General features: G+C 37.8%; 1 pseudogene; it reads left to right on the top strand.

The window, feature by feature from the left end:
- Nucleotides 1-1,188: 1,188 nt before the first annotated feature.
- LOC121434599 lies at nt 1,189-3,949 on the top strand (annotated as a pseudogene).
- The last annotated feature ends 1,476 nt before the right edge of the window (nt 3,950-5,425 follow it).

Genomic DNA, 5,425 nt, shown 5'->3' with positions numbered 1-5,425 from the left:
TTGCAATGGAGACAGTGCCTTTTTGTTTTTTTTGTTGTTTTTTTATTGGATTTTTGAGACAAGGTTTCTCTGTAGCTTTGAAGCCTGTCCTGGAACTAGCTCTCATAGAACAGGCTGGCCTCAAACTCACAGAGACCCACCTGACTCTGCTTCCTGATTGCTGGGATTAAAGGCATGCATCACCCCTTTTTGGATGATAGAGTCTTACTATCCTGTCCTGGACCTGGTTGCATAGACATGTCTGGCATTTAACTCAGAGAAAAATATACCTGCCTCTGCTTTTGAAGGTCTGAGCTTAAAGGCATGAGTCAATACACCCAGTTTGTCCAACTTATTTTTTTTAAATATTTATTTATTTATCATGTATACAATATTCTGTTTTGAGTGTATGCCTGCAGGCCAGAAGAGGGCACCAGACCTCATTACAGATGGCTGTGAGCCACCATGTGGTTGCTGGGAATTGAACTCAGGACCTTTGGAAGAGCAGGCAATGCTCTTAACCACTGAGCCATCTCTCCAGCCCTCCAACTCATTTTTCTATTTGTAGTTAGTTAATCTTCATAAAAGTTTCTCATTTGTACTATGAACTGTTGATCTCTTTCGCTGTTTCTCTCTGTTACGGGAGGTCCTGGCTAGCTCAGTTGGTAGAGCATGAGACTCTTAATCTCAGGGTCGTGGGTTCAAACCCCAAGTGGGGCAACAGATGAAGGCATAAGTCACAAACAATGCCACACCAGTTTGGAATTATGATTAATAAGGTGGTATTTATTTAAAGGGGAAAAAATTTACAGATCACCATCCCAGACAACAGCCCTCTGTGCAATCAGGAAGGGAGTCTAGTCGCTGGCAGAGCAGGAAGTGAAGAGAGAGAGGAGAGGGAAGTGGCTGCTTTTTTAAAGGGAGAGAGTCCACACCCCAATGGGCTGGTATCTCAGAGGCTGTAGGCTGGAGGAGAAGGACCTCCCGCAACACCTCTCTGCTAATAGATATTTCTCTTGTAAGGTGATATCTCATTCAAAGGGTACAGAAATGACAGAGAAGACTCTCCTTTTCAATTTCCTTCTAAAATGATTGCCTATGTCTTGGAATATTATTAGGGAACACCAGAATTATATGACTATACTATCAAAGAAGTGTACATTTACAATGTTTTCACTACATGTCACTATTATTTATGGCATATTTTAGAGGGCAGTGACCTATGATGATGTGCATATCAACTTTACTCGGGAAGAGTGGAATTTGCTGGATCCTTCCCAGAAGAATCTCTACAAAGATGTGATGCTGGAGACCTACAGGAACCTCACTACTATAGGTAAAAATGAATTTCCTTCATGTTTCAAAATAAAGGGACAACTTTTCCTTGGATAATGATGTTCTTCAATAATTTGATTTAGAAAATATAAGAAGAATGAGGTGAATAACGCAGGCATGGTTCTAAGGTTTACTTAAAATAGCTACTTAAATGTTGCACAGTATTCAATTTTATAACATACATTTCTGGTACTGCATTTTAGGATACATTTGGGAAGAACATAATAGTAAAGGACATTGTCAACGTTCTAGAAGACAGGAAAGGTAATTTTCTTGTGTATGCTGAAAACAATGAACCTCTGATGAAATGATAATGTGTCCTAGAAGATTTAAATAAAGACAACAGTGTGAATAAGCACAGGTTTAAGTGCATTTATGATTATTAACTTTTGAAAAATCCTTATAAAACTTCATGTAAGTGAATTGCATTTTCAAGGCATTCTTTTAATTAAAAAGACAAGTTAGACATGGCTAAACAGAAATCACCATTTGAATCATAGCACCAGGAGAGCTATGCTGTAGAACTGCCAATCCATTAATTTTTTTGCTACTCATAATACAAAATGTGTACACATTGAAGTGATGATAAGTATATCTGTAAGACTTTTTACAAAACCAAGAGCACATCATAAATCTTGTATTACTCATATACATCTTATTACTATGTTAAGATTGGTGACAGAAGCAGTCAGAGTTAAGTGGCAGTTGTTGTGAAGAAACTTTATTACCTCTATCACACATCTACAAGGAACAGAAAGTAACACTGTGATAATTCAGTGTGGAAATTGTTTGTTTGTGATTTTTCCCTTACTGTGTATACCACATATTCCTCTCAATATAAGCCTATGAGCATAGGAATATGGGAAAATGCATCATACCTCTCTCTGTAAACAATTAGAAGAAAGCATTAGTCCCCATGTTGAGTACCCTTGCTGAAATTGATTCAACTATATAAATAATTGGTTTTCACATGTCACTTTTAGTACATAAGCAAACTCACAGTGCAGAGAAGCCACATGAGTTCTAGAATTGTGCAAATACTTCTGATTGTCCTAGTTCAGTTAGCAAATGTAGTATAATTCATAGTATAGGACAGTTTGTGATTGTAATAAAGTTGTTCTGAGGTTATCCAGTTCTCTTCAAATATGAGAAATATGACAAATAGAAAAATGTTTCTTGGGGGCCGGGGAGATGGCTCAGTGGTTAAGAGCATTGCCTGCTCTTCCAAAGTTCCTGAGTTCAATTCCCAGCAACCACATGGTGGCTTACAACCATCTGTAATAAGGTCTGGTGCCAATTTCTGGCCTGGAGACATACACACAGACAGAACACTGTATACATAATACATCAATAAATGTTAAAAAAATATTTCTGTCAATGTGAAAAGTTAAACCACATAATAAAGGGAATTACCATGACAGGTGTCTTAAAAATGCAAAACAACACTTAATAAGAGAAGAAAGCATGAGTTTAAACAGTTGTAAAACCTTAATATCTGATTTCTATTTACAATTGGACTAAATTATAAAAGTAATGCATAGAAATATGTAGGTTCAAGAGTGTATTGAATGTGGTAACATTCTTATATGTTCCAATTATGCTTGCAGGATTGAAAGAAATAATTCTGGAAAAAAACTTTCCGTGCATCCTCAATGTGTTAAAGCCTTGGCATATGACAGTCAGCTTCAGAGGAATAAAAGAACACATGATATTGAGAATGAATCTAATCTGTGTCATAAAACCTTTGTTCATCACAATGCTCTTCAAATGCACAAAAGAACACATACTGAAGAGAAACCCTGTGAATGTAATCAGTGTGGTAAACCCTTTGCACAGCCCTGTAATATTCAATTGCATAAAAGAACACATACTGGAGAGAAACCCTTTGAATGTAATCAGTGTGGAAAGGCCTTTGCTCAACACGGTGCTCTTCAATTGCATAAAAGAACACATTCTGGAGAGAAACCTTATGAATGTAATCAGTGTGGTAAGGCCTTTACTCAACACGGTCATCTTCAAAAGCATAAAAAAACACATACTGGAGAGAAACCCTATGCATGTAGTCAGTGTGGTAAGGCCTTTGCTAAAAACAGTACTCTTCAAAACCATAAAAGAACACATACTGGAGAGAAACCCTTTGAATGTAATCAGTGTGGGAACGCCTTTGCTCAACAGGGTGCTCTTCAATTGCATAAAAGAACATATTCTGGAGAGAAACCCTATGAATGTAGTCAGTGTGGTAAGGCCTTTGCTGAACACGGTCATCTTCAAAGGCATAAAAAAAACACATACTGGAGAGAAACCCTATGAATGTAATCAGTGTGGTAAAACCTTTGCTCAATACAGTACTCTTCAAAATCATAAAAGAACACATACTGGAGAGAAACCCTATGAGTGTAATCAGTGTGGTAAGGCCTTTGCATATTATACTCAAGTTCAAAGGCATAAAAGGACACATACTGGAAAGAAACTCTATGAATGTAATCAGTGTGGTAAGGCCTTTGCTCAACATGGCCATCTTCAAAAGCATGAAAAAACACATACTGGAGAGAAACCCTATGCATGTAGTCAGTGTGGTAAGGCCTTTGCTGAAAACAGTACTCTTCAAAACCATAAAAGAGCACATACTGGAGAGAAACCCTGTGAATGTAATCAGTGTGGGAAGGCCTTTGCTCAACAGGGTGCTCTTCAATTACATAAAAGAACACATTCTGGATTGAAACCCTATGAATGTAAACAGTGTTGTAAGGCCTTTGCTTATCACAGTCATCTGCAGTTGCATAAAAGAACACACACGGGTGTGAAACAGTATGCATGAAATGAGTTTGGAAAAGTCTTTTCATGTCTTATTCATCTTCAAAAGCAGAAAAGAACACAGATTGGAGAGAAACTTGTGAATGGAATTTATTTGGCAAATCCTTTGGCACAATAATTTCTAAATACATGAAACAAATCATCCTGAAGAGAAACTGTAAACTTAAGGAGTGTACTCTTTAAAAACATGAGAATAATCATACTGTAGTGAAAAAATAAACTTAATGCGGTATATGTTTTGCAGTTTTTACAGGAGTAAAACTTTTTGTGTTTAATCAATCTGATAATTTTAGGTACCTGAAGCCATCACACTTAGAGTCTATTAACCAACAGTATTCATTCTGTAAAAAATGATAGTGTCAACAATCTGTTCAGGCATTATGGTACCAGCTTTTACTTTATTAGCACCAGGAAACTGATGGACAAACCTTATTTGTGATTTTATGAAGTCTTATGGGAAGGAGGTAGAGCCAGGATAAGAATCGCAACCTGGTACTGAAATGAGATACAAAGGAAAACACTTTGCCCCTAAATCCAGAACTACTGAAAGATACAATATCACTGAGAAAACACAGACAAACATCAAAACAGACAGCGAAAGAAATCTGCTTTGGCTTTCAAACCAGAGCCAAAGAAATACAATCTACCCTTGTCTTTCTGAGCTCAAAACCAAACATCCCAGAGCACAAAATCCAGCTCATCTCTGATCTTGTTCAAAGCCAGGCATTTAAATCTGAGCAATTCCCACCTTCTAAATCTCCTTAGAAGCTCTCTGGCTCCAAGAAGCCCTATATGAGTCATATGCTCCTTCAGTTGGCAGCTGCCCCTTTCCAGCCTTGCAGAAGAAGTCACACTATGGATTCTTCCCTCCCAAATAAATCTCTTGACTGAGATTTATATGAACACCTTCTTTCACTGGAATGGATCAGGAAATCCCTAGTGGAGTTGACATCACTGTTTGGAAACTCACTTTGCCCAGAAGAGCACAGAAGCAATGGACACCTCTTATGGGAGACTCCCTTAGGAGAGTGGAGCAGATCAGCAACAGACATTACTGCTGGGAAGCTTTCACAGAAGAATGGAGCAGAGCCCAGCTGTAATGACTGTCTCAGAGAGGAACAGAACTGCTACATCTAGTGGGACAAACTTCTTTTCACAGCTGTTGGTATTGCATAATTTTTGGGAGTGAGTATATCCTTCCTTTCAGAGTTTTAAGACTTGCAGGATGAATTTGAACAAGAATGTAACCTTTAGATTTTATACTTCTCTTCAACTGCATGGAATATGTAACAAGTGT

This window comes from Microtus oregoni, unplaced genomic scaffold, assembly GCF_018167655.1.
Source record: "Microtus oregoni isolate MIOR12 unplaced genomic scaffold, Mior012 000044F_000, whole genome shotgun sequence".
Taxonomy (NCBI): domain Eukaryota; kingdom Metazoa; phylum Chordata; class Mammalia; order Rodentia; family Cricetidae; genus Microtus; species Microtus oregoni.
The sequence above is the reverse complement of the archived record's forward strand: the minus strand, read 5'-3'. Positions and strand labels throughout refer to the sequence as shown.